Below are 10,783 nucleotides of genomic sequence, written 5' to 3' on the forward strand. Positions count from 1 at the left end.
AAGGGGTCTGCAACCCTATAGGTGGAACAACAATATAAACTAACCAGTACCCCCTGAGCTTGTGTCTCTAGCTGCATATGAGCAGAGGATGGCCTAATTGGCCATCATTGGGAAGAGAGGCCCCTTGGTCTTGCAAACTTTATATGACCCAATACAGGAGAATGCCAGGGCCAAGAAATGGGAGTGGGTGGGTAGGGGAGCAGGGGGGGGGGAAGGGTATAGGGAACTTTCAGGATAGCATTTGAAATGTAAATAAAGAAAATATCTAATGAAAAATAATAAAAAAGAAAGAAAACCCTCAATTACATCTTGAGTAAAAAGCTTAAAATCATTTGATTTATAAAATATTGTGCCTAGGACTTCCCATGAACATGTATTAATATTACAAAGCAATAAATATTTGAACTTCAGATGGAAAAAAAAAGATAGTGGTCATCCTGTTCTAGCATCTAGATGTGTGCACAAGGTGTACATGGACCCACACATTGTCCCCCCCCCTTGCTTTAGACTCCTCTTTCATTTTGCCTACATTTCCAACTGTAATTAACTGTAGGAGGATTTTGTAAAGGAAAACACTTGTGGACTTCTTTCTGAATTAATATTCCTTGGAATAAGTCCTAGGATGCATAACGTCTTATGTGCATGTTAGCCATCTCACCTTCCAGCAGGTCCAAGTTCAAGTAATATGTAACCTTCTCCAGTGAAGAAACAGGATAAAGCTCCACAGGGCCTGCAATACCAAGCTCCATCCGCACATCAAGTGTATCAGTCAGCTAGTTCTGCAACAATGCTGCATAACACATTATCCCCCAATATAGAGACCTAAGTACTTCATTTTCTTGCTCTTGGTCTGATGGCAGAACTTGGCTCTAGGATGAGTTGGAACTTATATGTGTTCAATGTATCTCTTCATTCAAGACTATTACTAGCCAACTCATTTCCCTAACCTTATGGAAGCAATGTCTCATCTTAGGACAGTTTGAAATGGCCATGTTGTTTATTCTGACCACATTCCATTGTCAAAACCTGAGATACTCACACACCACTACAATGTAACGATTACCCTACCCATAACTGAAGGAATTAAAAGGTCAAATATCAGGACTTGGCTGTATAATTCTATAATGGAGGAATAATTAGACATGAGAACTATAAAATAAGCATCTAACCAATCACCTTTCATGCCTTATTTAATCCTTAAGGCAGTTATTTCGAGGTAGCTATAATTACTACCCCTGTTTTATATACAAGTAAGCAGAAGTTTAAAGACTCAGGTTCTGTTCTGGCAAGCACCTCTCCCAGTACAGTGTTGAACAACAGGCTTGGAAATGCTGGCTTTCTTATCTTTCTTCTGAACTCACAGAACATACACCCCATTTTACCACACATATGGTAGCTGTGTGTTTTTGTAGATATGTGCTATCAAGTTAGGAAAACTCCCCTCTAGTATTAGTTTGCTAAAAAGCATTTTTATCACAAAGTCATTTAAAGAGACAAAAGACGAGCCACGGTTGGTCTAGCAGACACCTGTAGCGTAACCCCGCCACAAAGGACTAATAGGCAGAACCAAATCCGAAAGAAGAGCAAAACCTCAAAACCGAGACTCAGTAATTAACCAAAAGGAATACCCAAGTGCCACGTGGCTAACATCCATACTTGACCATGGTAGCTTCATTCATAAATGGCTCTAAACTCAGACAAACCGATGTCCACCTAATGTGGAATTGATAAGTAAATTATAATGTGGGGATGATGGGAAGTTTGCACCCAACGCACAGAGATTCTACTTTCTCATATATCATTCATGCTCCAGTCCACGGAAAAGCTTACACTGGTTTTGATCAGCAGGCAGAATGAAAAGTTCTTGGGGTTTTGTGTGTTCTGGAGAAGCAAGAGAATGGTGATCCATGTCTGTCCTGTGGTTTGTGGAGTGAGGCCCACGGGGACAGTCTCCAGGGGATAAGTCACGACAAACAGTTCTCCCAAACCGCTATGGCTCTTCCACGAGATGCATGAAGTGACCAGGAATTGGTGTTAAGCAGAACTAACTTCTTCCAGGTTCTAATGGTAGCATTGACTGCTCCTCAAATAATAAAATGATCTATGGCCCTGCTTCCTTCCTCGCCTACATTCTTGCTAGTATCATAAAACCAAGGCATGGCAGTTAATTTCCATCAAAATTCATACACAGAACGAGGTTTTTGGAATAGCCTATAAGAGTGTGTAACAAATCAACATACTCAATTTATATGAACAACTTTCAGATAACACTTGTGGAAAACACCCTGGTGTTTCATATTTGCTTTACGGAGTTCAGAGTTGAGGGGGAGGGAGGAATGGGAAGTCCTGATCTATCAGTGACTTGCAAGGTGACCTTGGTGTCAGGGTGTACTGGGAACTCACAAGTTCCCAGACATCTTTGTCCTGGGCAATATTCTTTCTCTTGGAGCCTCAAAAGAGAATCCAACAGAAGTTGAGTGAATACCAACCTTTTGGGTCAGAATTCCAAGAGGCCTTTGTAGATAAGAGGACCTGCTTTCAATAGAGTCCAACTGTCTAGTTTCTAAGAGCTGGGAAGATGGACTAAGGGAAAGAGTCCTGAGGGTGTCTTGCCCAAAGTCACACAGCAGAATGCAGTACAGTATAGATTAGATGTCACAATTCCTGGCAATTGACATAAGGCAGCTTTGTAGTGGTTTCTGAGGCCATGCATTCTCTCCTGGATTCCTTTGATGTCAGAAAATTTAATCCTAAAGATGGCTTCAAGACTTGATTGCAATCTTGGGTGAGTGTTCAGGTTTGGGAACTCCAGGGCACCAGAGCTCCAGTGTGAAGTTCTCAGAACCCAGCAGACACCTGTTGGCGGTTCCCCCAGATAGCCAGCCACCATGTTTAGCTTTCGAGTGTCTCACTGAGGTATCTACAATGCAGATCCTATTTCCTTCACTGTGGCAAGGGGCCAAGAGCCACCGCTTGGGTAAAATCGGGCAGATAGGAGATGATTAGGTCTCTAGGGACAATTATTATTGTTGCTATTATTCATATTTTGTAAGGTTCTAAAAGGTACTTTTATGGATTTTATGTACTCTGAGCATCTTAGCCCCTCTCCTCAGTAACTTCCCTCTTGACTCTTGTCTTAGTCGGGGTTTCTATTCCTGCACAAACATCATGACCAAGAGGCAAGTTGGGGAGGAAAGGGTTTATTCAGCTTACACTTTCCACATTGCTGTTGATCACCAAGGAAGTCAGGACTGGAACTCAAGCAGGTCAGGAAGCAGGAGCTGATGCAGAGGCCATGGAGGGATGTTCTTTACTGGCTCGCTTCCTCTGACTTACTCAGCCTGCTCTCTTATAGAACCCAGGAGTACCAACCCAGAGATGACACCACCCACAAGGGGCCCTTCCCCCTTGATCACTAATTGAGAAAATACCTTACAGCTGGATCTCATGGAGGCATTTCCTCAACTGATGCTCCTTTCTCAGTGATAACTCCAGCTGTGTCAATTAGACACAAAACTAGCCAGTACAACTCCCATCCACTGCCTCCGCCAGTTTAGAGTCAATTTTCTTTACTTACTGGGTGAATAAAAATCTTATAAAGAAATAGTCCCAGCATTTTTTAGGGAAATGCTGTCACAGTGAGGCCAAACTGGGACATTAGTTCACTTGGGAGAAATGGAGATATTTCACAAGGACCTTGTGTCCCAGTACTGCTATCCCCTCCCCCCCTCCAAGTGTTGGTGAGATGTGTAGCAGCCAGGTGAACGGAGTCCAGATGCTTCCACCTCTGGTTCCAGGAGCCCCGGCCTCACGTGGCAGCCTAGCTGAGGGTTAACTTCACAGCCAAGGCCAGATCAGATTTCGTTAGCTGGTAGCCTCCAATCGAGGCTAGGTAAGGGCAAGGTGAGTATCTGTAGGAACCAGGCCGAGGCATCTGCGTGCTCATGGCTGCAGTTCACTGAGGTGATACTGGCAAGACATGCCCGGCCTAAGACCCTTTGGTGAGCTCAGCCTGGGCAAGGTTGAGTCTGTATTCTGAGGGAGGGGACCTTACCCAACCATACAGCATCCCTCAGCCCAGCCTCTGTCTCCCTCCACCCTTACATAATGGCACATTATACAACATCACCAAGCAGGTGGTATTTTTAAAGACAGCAAGTGAGCATTTTTTTGGCCTAAATTTGGGAGTGAAACAGACGGATTTTTAAGACGCTGGGATTTTCCTATGAATAGTAACCCTTGTTCTCTGTCTTTAAACACCAGTTTCTAGACCACCTCCAGCAACCAATCAGCACCCTGTTATTTAATTATAACAAAATTCTTAGCTCTGTCTGCTGCTGCATGGACAAGTGGGGGGCACTGGATCAATTTCTGGAGCCAGACTGACTTGCCAACAACAATTTTCCTTTTCCCAGAGGGCCTCGGAGGCCTAGAGCAGATTCCAAGTTCCTCCTTTCCCTCCTGCTCGGGGTGGGCTCTGTGACAGCGGCTTGAAAAGGGTTATAGAGAAGCTGATAAAGGCTGGGCTTGTTGCAACCTTCCCTGGCAGCCCCGACCCCCGCACCAGTGAGCTCATGCCCGCCTCATTACGGCTGGTGCCAGATTTTTTTCCATTAACAGGTAATTGAGTAGAAACTAAAATAAGCGAAGTTTGTTTCATCCCTCGGATTTTCTTGCTGGGGTTTGAAAGAAAAACACTTTAGCATCGTTAGTGGACGAGTGTCCTTGAAAACGTATTTACGTTTTCCGAGTGATTTGTCGCTTGGTAGGTGTAATTAGCTGGTTCCCTGGCCTCTTCCCATCTTGTTTTTACTCTTTAAGGGCCACTGTGTTCAGAGAATTGAGCTGCTTTCCTGGGCCCCTAGCTGGCTAACTCCTTGGGTTGAGAGTGGAAATGGAAGGGTCCATAGTTTAGCTGATGGAGCAGAGGGCTGGAGATAATGAAGACTGCCTAAGTTCAGCATGCACATAGGAGATAACCAAATCCCCCTCCCTTGTCTCACAAGCAAACATACGTGCTTGTGCACACCCTGAAGCGCACTCAGCAGGAACAGCCTGTTACGGTCTCCGCATTCTACCCAGAATGCCCTGCTCTCGCTTAGCTAGCTCCACCCTCTTGGTATCGTCCTCCCTTCTGTGCATTCTGGGTAAGACAGTTAAGAGGCAAGAGAATTTGTTTCTCTGGGTGTCTTTACAGCTTTCTTTGCTCACAGGAGCCGATATCTCTGTCTCTCTATGCCCTCTTTTAGCTGCCTTTGGTTCTAGGAGCCCCAGCCTTAATGGGCAACCTACCTAACAGCCTGTGAGTTAACATCACTGCGCAGGCTAGTTCAGGATGCAACAATAGAGAACCTTGAGACCAGGTGGGGGTAAGATGGGGGGGCATCTGGATGGTTCAAATTAGAAGCATGACTCATAGTACAAGGACATCTACCTAAGTATCCAGGACCTTATGTGTGAAGGCAAGGAGCAGGACCAGGGACACTTGGTTAGACATAGGAATAGAGACAGTTTACTCAAAGAGAGGAAACACTTCTGAGAATGGGCTAGCGCACTGAGAGAAAAGCTGAAAAAAAAAAAAAGGTTGGGCCACAGGCCATAGAACCCTGTATGGGACAGACATGACACCTGCCTCTCACATTGCATACTGGGAACTTTTTTCGAGCATGCTCCATTTGTTTTGTGAAGCCTTTCTCTTCAGTCTCTATTCTACTGCCACAGCCCGAGGCAGACATTTGGGAGCTGTTTCTACGCACCTGACATGGAAGGCTGTCTGAGGTAAAGAAGTCTCCAGGAATTTGTGTTGTGACAAAAAGGGGAAAAAAAGTCAACTTTCTATTTAAACAATGGCATTAATAACTATTATTTGCATGCCTCTCTTTTTGTACCAGTTGAGAGCTACCCTCTGAGCACAGGAGCTGAGGATGCCTCCTGTGGAGACATACAAGTGATAAGCCAGTTCGAGGATATCCATGTGCTGAGTAACAACCACCTTGGGTTCAAGACCACCCTCCCGGAAATGGTAAATCACTTCTGGGCCGAAGATGAAAGCGATCCAGAACAGCTCAGATCGAGGCTCTGACGTCATTATCCCCAGACCCTCAAGCCCCAGTGCTGAGAACTTTAAACACAACTCTGAAAGTAAAGGTGTTAAGTGCACACAGAGGTTCAAGAGCTCAGGGCTGCCCCCTCATGGGATGGTGTTGCGGTAAATTTCCAACCCAAATATGCCCTGGCAATGAAAACACAACTCAGTTAATATGATTATATGCTGTGCGCCTAGATTGGGCAGATCTAACACTACACTACCATCTCCCACAGCTTATGATACCCCTTAGTGATACCCCTTAGAACTTGCAGTTTCTCCAGGCCATGTGCTTCTGCTCTGCTTTTCTTCTCCTTCCTCTTCTGAGTCCTCTCCCTCTTCCATTTTCTCCTTCTTCTTTCTCCCACCTTCTNCTCCACCTTCCCTTTTATCTGCCCAATCATCAGCTCTCCTTTATTTTACAAATTAAGGTGGGAAGCAGGTTTACAGGAAATCACCTGAGTGCTGACTCATTCCTTGTGTTCAACCACTCACAGGAGAACGGAATTAACATCAAATATAATTAGCCCCAGGGCTATCCACAACATTTCCTCCTTTCTGTCCAATTATAAGACTATTTTATCTTAGGTATAATTGAACATAACTATTACTATTTTGTAATTTATAAAGTACAAGAGACCTAACACCCAGTCCATCATCTTTGTTAATTAAATAGAACCTCTGTCATCTATCCTTACTTAAACAACTATAGTTCTGCACCTGGCTATGTCTTGCTCTAGATTGAATGCCATCTGAAAACCATCCTCTCAAAGTGAACAGCCTGGGTTGGCCAGGAATCTATGTAGTTTTTCAACCCCATCAGAAATCCAAGAACGACTGATATTAACTGAAAATATATAGGAAGCCTAACACAGCTTCCAAAACTTAGCCAATCCATAGAGACCTCTGACCACCTGGACAGTCCCTTACTTCAACATGTTGGAGCATCGGTCTTCAGCCTACTGGCCAGGGTCATCTGACAGACTTAGAGAAACAGGAATATTAAGGACTAGCCTACTGTCTCAGCAGAATCCAGCTGTCCTAACCTGTAATTGTGTGCTTCCTTTGGACAGTATTATGTCTGTAGATGAGATGAGGCAATTCTTGCCTACTGGCTGTTTCCGCCACAACTGGAGTAACTCAAAGATGCTCAATTTCTTCTTTGAATACAAGACAGGGAAAGTTGTCAGGAGCAGACTGGCCTCAACAAGAAGTAAATAAATAATAAATAATCATTACATGTCACATTCTGTGGACTTCTGACATTTTTGAAAACCAACTGTGTATGTGAAGTAATCAAGACTGTTCTCTGTTAACTACTCTCAGCCATTTCTAATTAAAATAACTGAAAACACCCTAATAAAAAACTCAGAGCCATGAATTTCCTATTTGGCCCTTAACTCACAGGCTTAAACATCTCAGATCTGATTATAATAACAGCAATAGAAGGAGTGGCTCCAAGTCCTGTACTTTAAAATTTTTAGTATCAAAGACAACCTATAATAATCACGCCCAGTCCCAAAGCCTAGAGAACTGGGATGATGACTCTTCATAACTTCTTCAAGCTGAATATGGGCGTTGAGATATTTTGAAGGGAGGCAGAAGGGTAGGAAAATGGGGGAGTTGGTTAACCTTAAGAAGGCCACACCAAGGATTGTATTAGTCTCTGATGTCTGTGTCCTGACTGGATCTGGTTGACAAACCAAGACATCAGGCGTTCAGGCAGGTCAGTTCAGCATGTCTGATGAGGAGACTCACCAAGGCTGTATATTCTGTAATATATAAATCTCAAAGCAAAGTTTTAGTATTATCAAGATAACCTTTTTGTTTGATTCTCTGGAATCCAGTTCTCAGGGGGTCTCCCTCCATCAAATCTGACCCATATAACTCTGGAAGGTGTGAATGCCTTAATCACCTTTTCCAAAATCACAAAGATAAAAACCTTTTCCCCAAATCAGCAAACCCTTCAACCAGTAACCAGGAAGACCTGTAGCTTGCCCTCTGTCCCAGAGGAATAAAACAAACACAATACTCAAAATCACGCATATTTTAGCCTATTTAGGCCTTTCTAATTTGTCATGTCAGGATATTAACCCAAAATTCCTGTGGAGCTCACGCTAGACAGAGTATGAGTCTCCCAAAGACTTTATTATACCATCTTCAAAGCAATTGACTCACACTTCTGTTTTTCTTTCCTTTCCTCTCCTCTCTCCTTTTCTTTCCTCTTTCCTTTCCTTTTTCCTTTTTCCTTTTTCCTTTTTCCTTTTTCCTTTTCTTTCTATACCTGCTTATAAAAAACAACCTGTCAAACCAGGATTTAAACCCAAAATTCCTGTGGAGCCTACGTTAGACAGAATATGAGTTTCCTCTAAGACTTATTTGAGCAATATATCTTTATGCCATCTTTAAAGCAATTAATTTAAACTTCCACGAATATCTGCCTGTAGGAAGCAGATGGTTTTTAGTTGTTACGCCCTCTGCCTAGAGCAGCCATCCTGTTATACCATCTATCTGCTGTACTCTCTACCAGGAACCACAGACTTCTATTATTAATTCCTGTTCATAGCAGGCGATTATCACTCCTCTCTCTACTTGGAGTCAGTGGCTAATATTCCCTATCTAGTTCTGAACCTTTATCTCAGGTTAGTTGAATTCAAGTCAATATGTTGGGTGCCATTTTGTTGCGGTAAATCTCCAACCCAAATATGCCCCAGCAATGAAAACAGAGCTCAATTAATATGAATACATGCTGTGCGCCTAAATTGGGTAGATCTACTGCTACACTACCATCTTCCACATCTATGAGACCCCTTAGAACTTGCAGTTTCTCTAGGCCATGTGCTTCTTTTCTGCTTTTCTTCTTCCATTTCCTCCTTCTTTTCTCCCCACCCTTTCCACTCCACCTTCCCTTTTATCTGCCCAATCATCAGCTCTCCTTTATTTTACAAATTAAGGTAGGAAGCAGGTTTACAGGAAATCACCTGAGTGCTGACTCATTCCTTGTTCAAAGCCACTCACAGGAAAAAGGAATTAACAACAAATATAATTAGCTCCAGGGCTATTCACAACAGGATGGAAATGAGTAGGTAAGATGTTAGAACATAGAAGATCATCAGATAGTTGGGGTGCCACCACCACCAGGGATTAATGCTCACTTTACTAGTATATTAGATCATTCAAGACTGGATTAATTCTCTCAAAAGTGGGTTGTTATACAGTCAGATTGTCTCACATGCTTGGGCCCTTCTATACTTCAGAATCCCCTTTTCTTCATGTAACACAATCCGGATTACATGTAGGATCACTAGACCCCATTTCCTGTCATTCAGAATTTCCAGCCATCTCATCATTTAATAAACCTCTTCTTTTTTCTGTAGCATTTTTTATTATTTCTTGGAGAATTTCATACAATGTATCTTGAGTATATCTAATTCCCACTTCTACTCCCAAATTCCTCCCAGATCTTCTGCTTATCCCCCTCCATTGATTTATCCATTTTCTAGTAACAGATATTCTGATATAGTAACATTGTATCTCATATGGACCCTCCTAAAGATTTGGTTAAAAAGCCACCTTCTCAATGTTGGCACAACAGCCTGTACCACCTACCCTGGGACGTGAGAAAAGGGCAAACAGGAGCTGTGACTCTCAGACCCACATACCTGCTCTCCTCCTTAAAAATAAATCAAGCTTTATTGGAGTATATTTTAGACAATAGAAAATATACTTATTTGAAATGCAGACTTAGTGAGTTTTAGAAAGAAATGTCAAAATTGCACAAGTGCTATCACAATTTGAGGTCAGAATATTTCCATCAGCCAAATGACCCGCTCCCCTCTCCAGTCCCACAGGCAACCCACACAGCCACTCACTTGCCTTCTCTGTAGATTTGATATCTTACACATCTTTCTATGTCTGTGGTCTTTCATGAACTGTAGTTTCTCAACCTTTCTTTATCATCCATGTCTCTCTCACAGTTTAAGGAGGAGTTTGAATTTAATGTCTCCTAGACACACAAGCTAAAGGAAATTTTTCTTCGCTCACACTTTCATTGAGTGGCATTGAGAGGGTCCAAACCATGGCAATAGTCAAGGACAGTGGTTTTGTTTGTTGGGGGTGGATTCCAAGACAGAGCTTTCTCTCTCTTCAGGGCTTAGATCATGGTTGTAGAGAATATTTTTGAACTTTGCCCATGTTGGAGTTAAGTCAGTAGTGTCGCTTCTTCCCACTGAGTTTTGGATGCTGTCCCATTGTTTACACCTCTTAAGCATGATCTTTACGTTGTCCATCCTAGTCTCTTATTCCTGAACCCAGAACGGCCCTCAGAATCTGGCCTTAAGCTATACTTGTTCAAAGAAGGCAGTGGAAGACTAGGCTGGTGGCCTGGTCAGTGGGGTGCCTGCCTGCTGCTCAACCATGAGGACCATGTTAGGATTCCCATCACCTACATTTAAAGCTGAGCATGGTAGCACATGCCTGCAATCTGAGTGCTGGAGTCAGGACCATTCCTTCGGATTGTTAGTCTGCCAGTCTAGCCGATTGTTGACCTCCAGGTTCTATGAGAGATGCAGTCCTCCCCAAACAAGTGAACAGTGCTAAGGGAAGACACTTGAAACAACCCTTTGGTGCTCTGTCTCTTTCTCTGTCTCTGTCTCTGTCTCTGTCTCTGTCTCTGTCTGTCTGTCTGTCTGTCTCTCT

Source organism: Mus pahari, chromosome 1 (genome assembly GCF_900095145.1).
Source record: "Mus pahari chromosome 1, PAHARI_EIJ_v1.1, whole genome shotgun sequence".
NCBI classification, from domain to species: Eukaryota; Metazoa; Chordata; class Mammalia; order Rodentia; family Muridae; genus Mus; species Mus pahari.